The following is an 18,037-nucleotide window of genomic DNA, read 5'->3' as shown; positions in this document are numbered from 1 at the left end:
TAAAGCAAACACTGACCACTATAATGGTGACACAGTTAAAATAGTGATTTTCGTCTTTGTTGATTCTGCACGTTAACATCAGGTCTCGTCAATAATGGTCAATCATCACTCAATTAATCACTTAATTATCTATTTAACTTTAACTCCGCTTCAGTGTTAATTTAACACTCTTATTTTAACACTTTCACACTCTTGAGTGTGGTCTCACATGTACTCCCAGCAGAGTTAATTTCACTCAGATTCTTTTGCTGTGTAGTATTTACACTCTATGTTCTCAATGAAACAATGGAAAACAGATATGTCTTTTTTTCTTTAACTGCACTGTTTTATCCCTTGATGGTCTTTTATAATGTAATAGTTATTTTCACTATAATCTCATATAAGAAATTTCACGAGCCAATGTATCTGTTTATCTGTAATTTATGTGTAAATTGACTTTTTGGCACCGCTGGATTCTACCCTAAATTCATGTATGATTTGTTATCATATAATCATGTGATTTCTTATGTTGGATGTATGAGTCAGATCTTTGTCATTTATTCATCTGCTTTATTTGACTTTTCAACATTCACAGTTATGGCATATGACAGGTATGTGGCAATATGCAGACCGCTGGGGTATCATTCAATAATGACTAGTCAGAGAGTTCTTCAGTGTATCCTTTTCTGCTGGCTGACTCCAGTGTTGTGCACGTCTGTTACAATTATATTATTTGCTAGACTCACTTTATGTGGCTCTACTATTGAAAAGTTATACTGTGTGATTTGGGCAGTTGCAAAACTTTCATGTTTTTCTACAACATTAAATAATTTATTTGGGTACATTGTTATACTTACTTTGGAAACGCAGTATTTATATTTTGCTCATACATTTTCTTGATTAAAATGTGCAGTAAGTCAATAGAGGGCAGAAAAAAATTCATACAAACATGTGTACCACATTTGCTCTCCCTGATCAATGTGACTACTGCATTGTTATTTTATGTACTGTACAGTCATTATGGCTCAAAGAATTTGCCACAAGATGTGCGTAATTTTATGGCCCTGGAATTCTTACTCATGCCACCAATTTTAAATAAAATTATTTATGGTGGAAATTTGAAAAAAGTACGACAGCAAGTTATTAGACTGTTTTTCAAAAAACAAGTGGAAATCTCTTAGTTAAGATTGTATCAATCAAAACTTTTTATTATTTTGTATTCCAGAATGATTTTTTTTTGAGTAGATTTATTTCATGGACATTGTTTATGGACAATAACCTTTTGATTTTACCATGTTTAAACTTGTTCTTGGGAATGAAATGAAGTAGAAGACCTATGAAAAAGAACATAAAGGTGTTTGGGACTAGAAAAAAAAAACTAAGTTGTTAATTTAAGGTGAGGTTCTCTTGCATTCAGGTGCACTCAGTCAATGTCAATGTCAAATAAAACAGCTCTGAATCAATTAATATTTGTTATTCTAAAAAAAAAAGAAAAAAAAAAAGAAATGTGGGTTTATGAAAACTGAACTGCAATCCTTGGGGGAAAAAATATTTCAGTACTACAATAACATAATGCTCAGTTCATGTGCTTTGTGTTGCATACAGTCATTTTCCTACTCACTACCATACTGTCAAGTTATTCGAACATTGGCTATGAATACAACAATATATAATCATATATTCCTGAGAAAAGGATACAAATATGAGTGGTAAAGACACCAGTACCAGGGGAATGTTCCTAAAGCCATGCCCCAACAAGTGGCACTGAAGTAATGTTTTTTTAATTTCTAATGACTGGTTGTGGGAGGTATATATATAGAGTGCTATTTCATGTTTCTCTTTAAATCTCCAACAGACCTGCCTGCTATAGTCAAGTAACCCTGAAAACCGTGATTAGCTGGTTCAGATGTGATTGATTGATGTTGAAGTTGAAATCTTCAGGATAGTAGCTCTCCAGGAACAGGGTTTGAGACCCCTGCATTACACCGCTAGACATTTTTCATGTTCTGGGAATGTTGTCAGGGGCAAGTTTTATTTTAGTTCCCAGAATGTTCTTTTAAAAGGTAGAATAACATTATCTAAAAACATTCTAAAAATGTCAATTGATAACATTGTTAGAACATTATCCTCTAACATTCTTATAAAAGCCGCCCATCACACTAAATGGAGCTCAGAAATAAAATGTTGATTAAAAGTGAAAACCCAACCTTTGTTTTGATGTCAAACTCCAGCGTAAATAACTCCTATAATAGTATTACCAATTTCACTTATTATAAACAACGTTGATCTCTTTCTCTATTCTTTTTTTATTACTCTGTTCATGGGCCTATTTGTAACACAGACTGCTTAGACCTCAAGAATAAGTGTCTGAATCTCAACAATGGTGACATGCTTAATGCCGCAACTTGAGCAACTTGTCTCCTCAGTCCCCAGACGTTTGCAGACTGTTATAAAAAAAAGAGGGAATGCACACAGTGGGAAACATGGCCTTGTCCCAACTTTTTGTGATGTGTTGATGCCATGAAATTTAAAATCAATTTATTTTTCCCTTAAATTGATACCTTTTCTCAGTTAAAACATTTGATATATCATCTGTTGTATTCTGTTTTTATTCACAATGTCACAATTTTTTGGGAATCGGGTTTTATATTTAGGCCTAATACGACACTCTGTTTAAATGGTTAATAAAAATGATTTGTAATAGAAAATGACACTGATAGAATACTTTCTGGTGAGTGCAGGTTTGAAGTAAATTAATTTCATTTTTCAGATTTCAAAATTAAATAAAAAAAGATGGGATGAAACCCTGATTTTATGCTGATTATTCACAAAAACAACAGGCTATTCATTTATTTTATGTGAGAATTAAGAATAAAACAATTCTGCTGGCATAATTTGGAAGAATACAAATCATTAAAGCACAAAGACCTGCATTTATCTTAAAGTAATTAGTTATTTTCCTACATAGCTGCTAAATATAATTTTTCACATGCAGCCTTTCCAACCTAAGGAAATAGGCAGCAGAATTCTGCTCACTTGTTGCCAATTCAGACGAGATCTGATAAAGCCATGGATTTACAGTAGGCCTACTAAGTGTATAGTTACTTCAACCCTGATACTACATCAATAATTTGATAACTGAAGAATGGCACACAGCAGTAGATAAACTGATGCTAGGTTTAGACATAACACAAGGAATAAATTAATTTGTTTTATTTGTACACATTGCAATGTAACTGTAAAATAATGTAAATATTTAACTTCGTAGTTCTGTGCATACAGTATTTGTTTACATGTGCACTAGAACCATTTGTTAGTGTGTATTGATACTAGAACTTAAATTTCAGAGTACATCTGTGCAATAAAGGTGTTCTATTCTATAAATTCAGTATAATGAAAGGGTGTAATATATTTAACTGATACAGTAATTGTCAGGTAGAATACTATTGCAAACATTATTAAATTATGTCAACCATTGCCTTTTGAATTACATTACCTTTAAAATTGTTATATTGCAAAACTAAATATATATTATATGCAGTACATGCATTTTCAAGAAACATCTAAAAACACATCTCTTTCATCTTTGACCCTCGAACTCTAGCACTGTCTATTCTAATTATATTTTATATAATTTTTTATTTATTTATTCTAACTGCTAGTTTTTCATCCAACACTAGCTTTCTGTATTCTTTTTCAATTCTTTCTATTCGTTTTTTTATTTTATTTGTATTGTATGTATTTATGGATGTGTGTTGTATATATATATATATATATATATATATATTAGGGGTGTAACGGTTCACAAAATTCACGGTTCGGTTCGATACGATTCACTGGTGTCACGGTTCGGTTCGGTACGGTTCGGTACGTTTTAGATACAGCAAAAAGAAAAATTGGCAGATAAATTTCCTTGATTTTTAAAAAAATGTTTTATTTATTAAAACTAACAAAGTATGTTTTTTTTTTTTTTTTTTTTTTTTTACATTGAACAATGATGGAGCTATTCTTTACCCATATTCTATGGTGTTTTCTTAGCAGCATATTGTATAAACAAAAACAGCTCCTTATAAAAAATAAAAAAAATGAAAATGTCATATTTTTGTAGTAGTTATGAACACATAGAAAGATGTAACCTTTTATATGGAACTCTATAACTCTTTATATTGAGTGTGTTTTTACTCAATTGGTTCTCTATAGGGCTTATGTTTTTTGGAACAAAGCAGGAATTACTCTCTGGCTGAAATAGGCTCGTGAAGGAATATTGTAACGGGGCTCAATTACATTAAGCATGTTCTTAAAACCTGCGTTTTCCACTACAGAGTAAGGCGCTCGCTCACTCAGTACGCGCTGAAGGCTCGTTGCAGAATGGCTAAAGGGTCTTTCACACAGGACGCGGTATGCGCGGTGCTGGACCCTGGGCTCAGCGTTGCCCTTCAGATACAACGCGATTTGCGCTGCACCATACCAAGAGCAAAGTAGGTGGAGTTTTCAAAACTGCCCTTGCATACGTTCTATTTATAACAGTTCTTCTATCTAATAACGTGCAGGCCTGTTAATTGTATCGTACTGCTCAGGAAATTCCGACACAGTATAGTACTAGTCCATTTTGATTTCCGTGCTTGTTTGGATGCCCCGATCGATTGGTAAAGTGCACCCAAACACGAGACCTTTTGGTTATTGGAGGATTTTCTATTTCTGGTCTTTTAAACGCATTGGCCATTTTTTAAACGAGCCTTCAGCGCGTACTGAGTGAGCAAGCGCCTGACTGAGCAGCATAACATAAACATATAAGTTGGTGCTTTTTTCTTCTTCGGGAGTGTCAGGGGCGTTGGTTATTGGGCTACCTTGTTGAATGCATATCATTATATTTCACAATTCTTTTTTCCAAATATAATTAATTAGTCCAATGAACCGTTCGGTACATAGTGCGTACCGCGTACCGAACCGAAAGCCTCGTACCGAACGGTTCAATACGAATACGCGTATCGTTACACCCCTAATATATATATATATAGATATATAAATAGATAGATAGATAGATAGTATTTAATAATTAATGATCTACTTAAAATGCCCCACATACCAAAACAAGTGGTTAGCGTGATTTCAAAGGACATTTAGACCATCTCTGATTTTTATTATATCGTGTTGTATTGTTATTGGACATACTGTAACTATGCCTATGATCGTTAAACAAAAACGTGTTCTTTATCCCCGCGATGAATACGCGAAAGTGAGCGCATATTGGTTAGTCTACAGTATATAATGTTCCAGATACAGTAATTGTTTGCGCTCTGCTTTAACACTGGGTTTTATTATAGGCATAAAACATAAATATTTGACTGAAACTTGTCTATTAAAATCTGTTTGGATGAACTTTAACTTTGAAATATTTTAAATGTTGCCCCGCCTTTTACTTCTCAAACCTCGTATTTTCTAAGATATAATGCTGAGAAAACACGGAGAAACTTTGTGCTTTGCGAGTTACCCATCGTGTGATGGGCGCTCAGCGACCTACTCCTTTGAAACTATCCAGTGCGCGTGCGCAAAGCAAGCAGGACGCCACTGTGGGAAATAGTTAGACCTACTACACAAATAAAGAAAAATTGAGACAACGTAAATTTTATCCATTATTTCATTTTGGTTTCCTTGTTTATTATATTTCCCGTTTCGAGCTGAAAGCTATGAAACAAACAACAGTTTTTCATATTTGGTTCATATAGAAAAACAGAAAAACAAAATATTGATTCGTTATTTCGTTTTTGGTTTGCCAGATTTAATGGAATAATTGAATGATCGGATGACATGTGGGCAGTCCTGAGACGCCCCTTCCGCCGATTGGTCAGGCAAATCTGAGCATGTGACGTCATCCGTAGTCGCTCAGGTCTGTTCAACAAAATAATAGTCCTCTAACATTACTATGGCTACTGATTCTTAAACTGTGCAGGGCAGGTCCTGTTGGACTTTCTTCTGTGCAACTTTACGTGTTTCACACTTTACATTACTCTTTACATCAGAAATATTAAATATTAGTCTGCCACCAGCCCGTTTTATTTAGCTGTGCAGAGTTAAATCTGTGTGGTGAAGCTGCGCTAGACAGCGCCGAGCGGGAGAGGATCACTGACCAGTGTTCAATCAGCAGTCAGAACTTGGGTACCGATGATGGTGAAATATATTTTTACTGAAAATGACCCGCGAGTATGATTGACAGGACGATAGCGGAGACAATTAAAAGCGCAATATAACTTTTGTTAACAAAAACATAAATAAATATATATATATATATATAAGTGACTTTGTCTTTGTTTTAATCAAATAATTGTGAACCACAAACCAAGCCTTCGTTTTAAAGGGCGATTTCCAAATATATTCTATTTATTTGTTATAATATGGGTATTTTATGTCACCCGTCTTATTAGTTTGATTATAGTAAGCTATACGCGTTTTTTTTTTTTTTTTTTTTTTTTTTTTTAGTGTACTATTTTACTGTTGTTTTTTAATTAACAATATATCGTAACAACTTAAAAGATCAAAATCTACAGAAGAGATTAACAAATAACATTGGTGTTATCATAAGTTAACTAATCAATGGGAAAATTTCCTCACTGGCACAACCCTATCCTTAATGTTAGCTACATGTTACAGATTTAATGTTGAGCACATAATGTTAAAGGCTTCTTAAATATCATTACACTCGGTTGAAGAATCAAGAAGGATGTGTTAATTTACTGTAGATTTCAATCTGTCATTAGTTGGTGACCCGGTGTAATTATAATAGCATAAATAAAAACAAATACACGTAATAGGCTATGTATGCCAATAGGCAAAACACATCTGCTTTTCCTCTAGATCACTTTACAGTGCGATGGAAATAAAATTTTCTTAAAGCGTGTTGTATATCACCACAGCTTTATTGCCACCCTTCTATATGTGTTGTATACTGTAATAGACAATTGTCCTGCAAAATGATGAGGTTTCGTAAAAAAATGAAAAAAAAAAAAAAAAACATTGCGAGCAAATGTCGAATTATGGTTTGAAATTTAAATCAACAATGTAAGAGGCTTCAGGCTGTCTGATGAACTCTGTATGAACAAACACCCAGCTTTGCAGTATAGGTGGCACAGAAACAGCATCTGACCTGGCATTTAGATGTACTTTACACACTGTCTATTGCAGCTCAAAGGAGGCACTGTGAATTTACATAGCAATTTCATTCTAAGAGGCTATTAAATGTAAAGTGACAACATGAAACACTACTTTCAATATATAAAAAACACCAGCAGTTGGTTGCAGTTCACCCTGATATTGATTAAATACCAATTTACTCATTTAGGCTCACAATAAGCAGATTACATAATTATACCATGAAAAAATACTATATGTATATATATATATATATATATATATATATATATATATATATATATATGTGTGTGTGTGTGTGTGTGTGTGTGTGTGTGTGTGTGTGTGTGTGTGTGTGTGTGTGTGTGTGTGTGTAAAAGCAGGAAGTCCAGTCCTGGCTGTATAATCAAACAATAAAAACGAGAAACAATGCATGCCATCAAGAACATTTTTTACTCCAGAGGAACTTGATCCAGTTCACTTGTTAAAGGATACTCCACTTTAAAATAAATTCTGTCATCATATACTCGCCCTAATGTTTTTTTCAATCCTTTATGAATTTCTTTCTTCTGCTGAATAGATAATAAAAAATATAATGATTTTTGCCTTCCCCTATCTGTATGTCCTTTGACGTAATCCCAACAACCAGAATCATAATTTACTAAATCGGGGTTAAACAAGACCACCTAAATTATGAGGAATGCATTTCTTTACACTTATTACTTACGGTTTACAACAGGCAAAACTACTGATACCACGTTTCATACAATTGCACATTTGATGACAAATTTGACACTTAACTGTCTCAAGTATATATGTGATTCATTAATAAATTCCTAATAGCCGAAGACATGCGGACACCTCTGCACTGCAATACCTGAAACTACAAGTAGTAGAATTATTGGAGGCCTCCCATGTACTGGAGGCTGTGTCCCAGCAAATCCAGAGCATTGTCTCCAGTGCAGAGCGTGTAAAGAAATCCAGAACCCTTGGGACGGCCCTAAAGGAAACTTTTTCATGTTCAATTTGCACTGGTATGTGTTGAGTTGTGTTCTCATGCTTTGTTATATTATGTAGCTTATTATTATTTTTTATTTATGTTAGATTATGATACTGACTGTTGTATACACAAAAATGTTCATTGTGTGTTCATTGTGTTCATTAGTTCATTGTGCGCATGTGTGAAACGATGGGACTTTTATTTTGACTTGCGTCCACCTTTTTTTTTTCATTGTACCTGTTGCTGCTCCCTCGAGCACTGATGCTATGCCAGTGTATTGAGATGTAAATGGTAAATAAAACAATACCGAGAAGTTATATTTGTAGTAATCTTTAATGGATGGATGACAACAACATATTGCACATAGGCATGATGGAGAGAAACGAAAACTTAACAGTTTATGGGCCCAGGCGCGCCAATGCTAATGTTACAGGAGGAAGATGGCAGAGGCTAGTCTTTGACGGAGACGAATATAACTTCGAACTATGGAAAGTAAAATTCCTTGGTCATCTGAGATTAATGGGTTTAAAAGAAACAATACTTTCTACCGGGGATATAGACGAGGAAAAGAATGAGGAGTGCTACGCTGAACTAATCCAGTTTCTCGACGATAAAAGCTTGTCACTGGTGCAAATGCAAATACTTCGAAATCACTACGCCAGTCAGGGTAAGCCGAGAATTATTGCCCTATACACTGAACTAACTTCCTTAAAGAAGGAATCTGACGAGACGATAACAGACTACATTATCCGAGCTGAGAAAGCGGTGACTTCCCTAAGGAACGCAAAAGAAGTAATAAGTGACGGACTGATAATAGCTATGATCCTAAAGGGCCTGCCAGATTCCTACAAACCTTTCGCTATCCATACTACACAGAGTATTGAAGAATTGACTTTCACCTAGTTCAAAAGCAAACTAAGAAGCTATGAAGAGACAGAAAAAATTGATTATAAACCCAAAACTGACAATGTGATGAAAGTAAACCTAGCATCCGTGACCTGCTATGTATGCGGAAACCGCGGTCATGTTGCACGTGATTGCCGCCAAAAAGGCGTACCTAAGTGGTGCAGCTACCATAGAAGTTCAACACACAGTGATGAGACATGTCGCCGGAGGAAAGACGGGCACAAAGATGAGGCAAAACAGGCTGCAGAAAAACAAGAGGAACGTGAGAAAGAACAAACATTTGTTTTCAAAGTCAGTCAAACATTTCTTCCAAATAATATTACGAAAAATGGACTAATGGTAGACTGTGGAGCAACATCCCACATTTTAACAGAGAAGAATGATTTCACAAAATTTGATGAGAGTTTCGACCCAAAGTCACACTACATGGAGCTGGCGGATGGAGCCAGGATGAACAATGTGGCATTAAAGCGGGGCGACGCAGAGGTGTTACTGCTGGATGTGGAAGGGAAATGCGTCAGGATCACTCTAAAGAAGGCCTTGTTCATACCATCATATCCACAGAGCATCATCTCTGTTCAAGCTGCTACAACAGATGGTGCCAAGGTGATCTTCCAGGAAGGACAGAATGAACTGCTAAGCAAGGATGGAGCTGTGTTCCACATAGAAGAGCATGAGAGACTGTACTATCTGAAAACAGTAAATAACAACAAACACTGTGTTGATACATCAGTTACTGATATGATGTCCAGGGACAAAGTGAGTCTAACTTGTGATGTTAAAACATGGCATGAGATCATGGGACATTGTAATGTTAGTGATGTGTTGAAATTACGTGAAGTGGTAGAGGGTATGAAAATCACAAGTAATACCAAACTAGACTGTAACGTTTGTGCTGAGGGAAAGTTCATCAACAGCAGAAATAGGAAAACTGACACAAAAGCTGGCGAGGCGCTAGAGTTAGTACACACTGACTTAGCAGGTCCCATTGAACCAACTTCTCAAGATGGATATAAGTATGCAATTTCATTCACAGATGATTTTTCAGGGGCAATATCTGTTTACTTCCTTAAGAACAAGAGTGACACTACTCTAGCAACAGAAAAGTTCCTTGCAGACTGTGCACCATATGGTAGAGTAAAATGCATATGATCAGACAATGGCACAGAGTACACAGGCAGTGCATTTCAGTCACTTTTACGAGAAAAGGGTATAAGACATGATACCTCTTCCCCGTACTCTCCTCATCAAAATGGTACAGCTGAGAGACAATGGCGAACCATTTTTGAAATGGGAAGGTGTCTACTAATAGAGAAGGGATTACCAAAGGTTCTGTGGCCTTATGCTGTCCAAACTGCTACTCATATCCGAAACAGATGCTATAATGACAGAATTAAGAATACTCCACATTTCATGTTGACAGGAAGAAAGCCAGACCTTTCTAAAATGTGGGTTTTTGGATCAGAATGGTATGCGTACAAACACAATCAAAAGAAATTGGACCCTAGATGTGAGAAGGGAATATTTGTGGGGTATAGTAAAAATAGCCCAGCTTATCTGGTATACAATCCACAGACAGGAAATGTGTCAAAACACAGATTGGTAAAATTCATTAGGAAGAGCAGTGTTGTACAACAAACACAGACCGATGAAGATTACTTGGAAATCCAAAGCTACAGAGACATGACACATGATAGTGAGAACAGCATCGATGCCCCACAAAGTGAGGAAAACACAGAGAACCAGGCCCTAGATGAAAAATGGTGTGTGGAGTTCCCCAAACCTATAGAGAAGCCCTTATGTAAACTGATGCTCCCGGATGGGAACATGCTATGAAGGAAGAGATGGACTCACTTAAAGAAAATGACACATTTGAATTGACAACTCTACCAGAGGGCAGAAAGATAGTAGGGGGGAGATGGGTATACGCCCTTAAAGAAAATGCAGAAAGAGGAAAAATCTTCAAGGCTAGGTATGTGGCAAAAGGATACAACCAAACTGAAGGCATAGACTACCCAGCAGGCACAGTATATCAATGTGACGTCAGGAAGACGTTGGACTCCAACTAATCCAACGTCAGTCAGACGTCATATTTTGGTTGAAAATGAAAGTTGGGTTGACGTCTAAACCCAACTTTGTGTGTTTAATGTGTTTAATTTCCATAACATATAACAGTTAAACACCATTACAGTGATTAGTGTTTCCATTAGTTGGGCTCTTAACACTTATTATATCTTTTGTCTTCGTTGTGACAGTTGTGTGTCAAGCACATTTGCAGCATCAAAAAAAGCTAACGTGAAATGAGATCAGGTGATGACTGTTATCTGTTAATGGTTTTATGATCATAAAATAACCTGATTCACTGATGTTTTTACATTTATATTACAAACACTGAAATCCCATGGTATTATAACAATCAGTTAAAATCTTTTAAACATGAGCTCAAAAAAACTTAACCTACACTGACACGCACAGACATCAATAATCAGTATATGAATCTCAACAATGGTGACATGCTTCATGCAGCAATGCATGCTAGGAGCCATGAGTTTTATACTATGGTGGCTCCCAGCATGCATTGCTGCATGAAGCATGTCACCATTGTTGAGATTCATATACTGATTATTGATGTCTATGTGTCTCAAAAGATTTTTCTCTCAAAATGCATTTAAAAAAAATCTGATTGTCTGATCTGAAGGAAGAAAGTATTGTTTCGTGAGTATTGTTCATTAACAATCGGGTCAATGACAAGAAAAATAATCCTCAATCATTTTTCTTCATGATTATGAAAACTATAAAGCCTTATATTTGTTCATGGCCCATTTTATAACAAATTATGTGTTTTGGTAAACACTATTACAAGAACCACAAACTTACTAAGCCAAGAGTCAAACTACCCAACTAAAGCAAACACTGATCTCAATAATGGTGATCAAACATTTTCAAATAAAACTTCAACATCTAAATCTCTGTTAATTCTCAAAAATAACTTCTGTAGACATCTGACAGAAATAAAGTCAAACTGGTTAGTAATAAGTGAAGCTGGTAATATGTGTACTGCCATGCATTTCAACGTTTTTTATGATTTTTTGTGGGGGTGTTTATTCCAGCCAAAATTCAGCATCTGGCCAACGTTGGAGCTTGACGTCAAACAGTCGTTGGATTTAGACGTCAACCTGATTTTCATTTTCAACCAAAATCCAACGTCTAACTGACGTTGGAGTCTAAATCCTGTGCCTGCTGGGTACCATGAGACATTTGCTCCAACAGCAAATCTCACCTCTGTACGGGCATTAATGCAGATAGCTGCTCAGAAGGACTTTTTTGTTCATCAGATGGACGTCAAAACAGCATATCTGCATGCTCCAATAGAGGAAGACATATATTTGGAACAACCAGAGGGTTTTGAAGAAACATCTGACATAGGAGACAAGTTAGTATACAAGTTGAAAAAATCTCTGTATGGTCTAAAACAGTCTGGAAGGAACTGGTACAAAACTCTTAAATGATCATCTTGAACAAAACAACTTTGAAAGAAATCAGTCTGATCACTGTGTGTATAAAAAGCAGATTGAAAATGAGACCATCATAGTGATCATCTAGGTAGATGATTTGATAATTGCAGCAAGCAGTGAAGATCAGCTCAACAGTTTTAAAGAAAAAATGAAGTCCAAATTTAACATGAAGGATCTGGGGAAAATATCTTATTTTTGGGGGATTCAGTTTGAGCAAAAAGAGGGAGAAATTAAAATGAATCAGAAAAGGTATATTCTCAAAATGCTTGAAAGGTTTGGAATGTCAAACTGTAAACCAAAAGCTACCCCAAGTGAATTAATAGTGGAATGTGATAAGAATGAGGGAGAAAACAACGAGATTGAGAACCCCAAAGAATACCGTGAACTTGTTGGAAGCTTGATCTATGCAATGACCTGCACCAGACCAGACATTAGCTGGATAGTCAGTAAACTGTCACAAACCCTTGCAAAACCTAAAACACATGACTTAGTAGCTGCTAAACATGTCCTGAGATACCTAAAAGGTACAGCTGACTACGAGCTTTGTTTCAAGAAAACAGACAAGACTTTGTCTAATAGCATTCAGTGATTCTGACTGGGCAACTTCTGAAGAAGATAGGCGTAGCACTTCAGGATACTGTTTCAGCCTGACAGAACAAGGTCCTGTTATTTCATGGAAGACAAATAAACAGCCTACAGTGGCACTGTCGACCTGCGAAGCTGAATACATTGGTCTTGCAAACACTACTCAGGAAAGCATGTACTTAACCCAACTGCTAAATGGCATGGACAGTAGTGTTTACACTTGCACCACAATGTTTGGTCATAATCAGGGGGCCATTGCACTGAGTAGAAATCCAGTGAATAGATCTAGATCTAAGCACATTGATGTGAAATATCACTTTATCCGTGATGCTGTCAGTGAGGGAAAAATACATATTGTGTACTGCCCAACAGAAGACATGGTGGCAGACGTTTTGACAAAATCTGTATCAAAAATTAAAATTCTAAAGTTCAAATGTTTTCTGTTTGGGAACTAAATTTTTGTGATGTCATTATACATGGCTTAAGATGATGAGAACAAGTGGGGGTGTTGAGTTGTGTTCTCATGCTTTGTTATATTATGTAGCTTATTATTATTTTTTATTTATGTTAGATTATGATACTGACTGTTGTATACACAAAAATGTGCAAGAGTTCATTGTGCGCATGTGTGAAACGATGGGACTTTTATTTTGACTTGCGTCCACCTTTTTTTTTTCATTGTACCTGTTGCTGCTCCCTCGAGCACTGATGCTATGCCAGTGTATTGAGATGTAAACGGTAAATAAAACAATACCGAGAAGTTATATTTGTAGTAATCTTTAATGGATGGATGACAACAACATATTGCACATACACTGTAAAAAATGTGGAGTAGGATTTACTTGAAAAAAAAAAGTTTTTTCACTCAGAAAATTGTAGTAAATTTACAAACATTTGCTAAGTAAAAGCCTAAACATAATTATTAGTAGGTTTAATTAGACATTTTTAAGTTATGTTTACTTGGAAATTCCCAGTTAATTTTGGTGACTCTTTGTTTCCTGAATTTTACATTGTGTAGCCTAATGCTTATTACTGAAAAAAAGCGTACAACTGTATTTTTCTTTTGCAAATTTTGCACTCATATATTTTAAGTACAACTTAAACATTGAATTTAATAAAATCTGTGAGTTTATGCAATTTACTTTAACAAGGTAACACTGGTAAATCACCGTGCTATTAAAGCATTTGGTTCACTTGCAAACATGCAAGTAAGCATGTAGACAGGCTGTTATAATTTTAAGATGATATGCCCACTCATTAAAATGAATAGCCACCTGAACACAGAGACCTCAATACTTGGTACACCACACACAATGACGGTAACAATCAGTGAATAGTGTTTGAGTATCAATGGGTCATTTTGAATAGAAAATAAACTCCAGGTGTCACAAAACAGTATGTTACTAAAACAAACAACAACTAACAACTAAAATAAACAACTAACAACAAAAGCAACCATAAAACAGTGTACATCTTTAATTATTCATGCCCCATTGCTTGATGGGAAATATGGCATCATAACTTTGATATTTACTTAAAGAATCCTTGTAAACATAACAAACGGTTCCTAGTAAAATATACTTGAGTTTTAACTTTCATTTCTACCTAGTCAGTTCCATTTGAATTTACTTGTGTATTTAAGTAAAATAAATAAAAATGAAACCTCAAGTAGCTTATTGAATTAAACATGATATTTTGAAGTAAAAAGACAAAATAGTATTTGTTTGTAAAATTTACTTAACTGATGCTATCTTTATTTACAAGTTCAAAAAATCATTTTTTACAGTGTAGGCATGATGGAGAGAAACGAAAACTTAACAGTATGCAAATCGATTTGGCTCCACACACCAGCCTTTGTTTGTCTTTTATATAAAGTTTCTCAGTAAATCTGCAAAATGTTACAATTCGTATCTAATAACTTGCATTATATGGTGGATCCTTATCACATTGGGCATCATTTTGGCATTAATGTGCAGTTTGTGTCTGGAAATTCTTTACACCCTAAATTAGAATGCTTCTCCAATCTGATCTAAATCTACCCCCGACAACCTCTATATTGGGTGTATTTAAACTGATCTTTTGAGTTACGTTTACACCTCAATGATATGCTTAAACTGAAGTTTTCTTCTACTAAAAATGCTGTTTTCTGCTGCCAGGCCAATATTTGATGAAACCCTTTAGACCAGTGATCTCAAACTCAATTCCTGGAAGGCCACAGCTCTGCACAGTTATATTATATATCATATATGATATATAATAATATTATATATAAATTTTATTATCTATTCAGCAGAAGAAAGAAATTCATAAAGGATTGAAAAAAACATGAGGGCGAGTATATGATGACAGAATTTATTTTAAAGTGGAGTATCCTTTAACAAGTGAACTGGATCAAGTTCCTGTGGAATAAAAAATGTCCTTGATGGCATGCATTGTTTCTCGTTTTTATTGTTTGATTATACAGCCAGGACTGGACTTCCTGCTTTTACACACACACACAAAAATATGCATATTATATATGTATATATATATATATGTATATATATATATATATATATATATATATATATATATATATATATATATATATATATATATAAATTTTCATGGTATAATTATGTAATCTGCTTGTTGTGAGCCTAAATGAGTAAATTGGTATTTAATCATTATCAGGTTGAACTGCCACCAACTGCTGGTGTTTTTTTTATATACTGAAAGTAGTGTTTCATGTTGTCACTTCACAATTAATAGCCTCTTAGAATGAAATTGCTAAGTAAATTCACAGTGCCTCCTTTGAGCTGCAATAGACAGTGTGTAAAGTACATCTAAATGCCAGGTCAGATGCTGTTGCTGTGCCACCTATACTGCAAAGCTGGGTGTTTGTTCATACAGAGTTCATCAGACAGCCTGAAGCCTCTTACGTTATTGATTTAAATTTCAAACCATAATTCGACATTTGCTCGCAATGTTTTTTTTTTTTTTTTTTTTTTTTTTACGAAACCTCATCATTTTGCAGGACAATTGTCTATTAAAGTATACAACACATATAGAAGGGTGCCAATAAAGCTGTGGTGATATACAACACGCTTTAGGAAAATTTTATTTCCATCACACTGTAAAGTGATCTAGAGGAAAAGCTGATGTGTTTTGCCTATTGGCATACATAGCCTATTATGTGTATTTGTTTTTATTTATGCTATTATAATTACACCGGGTCACCAACTAATGACAGATTGAAATCTACAGTAAATTAACACATCCTTCTTGACTCTTCAACTGAGTGTAATGGTATTTAAGAAGCCTTTAACATTATGTGCTCAACATTAAATCTGTAACATGTAGCTAACATTAAGAATAGGGTTGTGCCGGTGAGGAAATGTTCCCATTGATTAGTTAACTTGTGACAACACCAGTGTTATTTGTTAATCTCTTCTGTAGATTTTGATCTTTTTAAGTTTTTACGATATATTGTTAATTACAGAAAAACAGTAAAATAGTACAATAATAAATAAAAAATAAAATAAAAACTTGCGTATAGCCTACTATAATCAAACTAATAAGACGGGTGACATAAAAAAGACGGATGATGTCACATGCTCAGATTTGCTTGACCAATCGGCAGAATCGGCACATGTGGAAAAAGAATTTTGAAGTCATTTATTAGTTTTTTTTGCCTCTGAACTAAAAAATTAAAAAATCAAGCCGAAATCTTGTTTTTTCGTTTTTTTAAAAAAACTAAAAAATGAATAAAGGGGCCGTTTTCTCGTTTCTGCTTATTTCATTTCAAACTGGAAAACAAACTATCAAAACGTACATGGACCCATACACAAAACAAAATTACGAGAAACCACCTGTTTTTCGTTTGTCGTTTCAAACCAAAAACAAAGAAACTGTAAAAAAAGAGCCATTCTCCCGTTTTTGGTTCTGAATCCAAAAACGAAAAATGACAAAACCAAAATCAAATAACGGTCCGATTTTGTTTTTTTGAAATTCCTTTTTCCATTTTTTCGTTTGAAGATCTACATTGAAATACAGACAGGTTGGCCACGTGACCCGGAAGTAATAGTAAATATGGCCTATCAAAATAAAAGCCAAGCTTTTAGAACGGTCATAATATGCAGCGCTAACGTTACTAGAGTAACGTTAGAAGAAGAAAAACCAATTAATAAATAGCCTTATATGAACCTGGACCGGAATAAATATGTTAGCAACAGTAGTTTATTACAGCTATTTAATATCGTGCCTATCCAGGCATCACCAGTCACGTTTAATGAGCGCATTGTTTGGCTCAATACAGTTAGTAATATAGGTTAACCTAAGAACTTATTGTGTGTGCAGAGTTGTTACTGTTAGCGCTATATTATATAATTAAATTTATATTTAATGTGGTTTCCACCGTGATGGATAACTGTTCCCCCTTTCTACCAGCAGGTGGCAGTATTTAAATGACTGACTGTCTTTGGTAACTGTTTTAAATCAAGATTACTGATACAGATGTATTTATTGTTGTTCATTTTATTTTGTTTTTGATTTTATTTGCCTAGTTATCATCATCATCATTCACCCAGCCCAGAGTTAAATCTGCTTCTGTTTTAACCTGATTATAACACTACTATCAGCTTCTTATAGCAGCTCAGACAACAAACTCACATCAGACACGTCCTAATCCTAATGTAGGCCATCTGGTCAAAATAATGATTTACCAGTGTGCTATATACTGTGTGAATCATTATTCTCTATACACATTCCAGTTTGTATAACATACAAAACTCCGATTGTGTCATGCAAGTGAAGAGAATCCATACAAGTCTTGAAACTTTACACAGTACATACATGATTTCAAGGGCATTGCATGTACAATCAATGGCTGCAGAACATTTGTTAAGCCCTAAGGTAAGAACATTTTACAAGGTCCTCAAAAGAAAAC

At 34.9% G+C, this 18,037-nt stretch overlaps 1 pseudogene; it reads left to right on the top strand.

The window, feature by feature from the left end:
• Positions 1-336: 336 nt before the first annotated feature.
• On the top strand, positions 337-1,971 carry LOC127972383 (olfactory receptor 1D2-like; annotated as a pseudogene).
• Positions 1,972-18,037: the final 16,066 nt, after the last annotated feature.

The sequence above is a fragment of the Carassius gibelio genome, chromosome B15 (genome assembly GCF_023724105.1).
Source record: "Carassius gibelio isolate Cgi1373 ecotype wild population from Czech Republic chromosome B15, carGib1.2-hapl.c, whole genome shotgun sequence".
Classification (NCBI taxonomy): domain Eukaryota; kingdom Metazoa; phylum Chordata; class Actinopteri; order Cypriniformes; family Cyprinidae; genus Carassius; species Carassius gibelio.
This window is presented reverse-complemented; position numbering and strand designations above follow the sequence as displayed.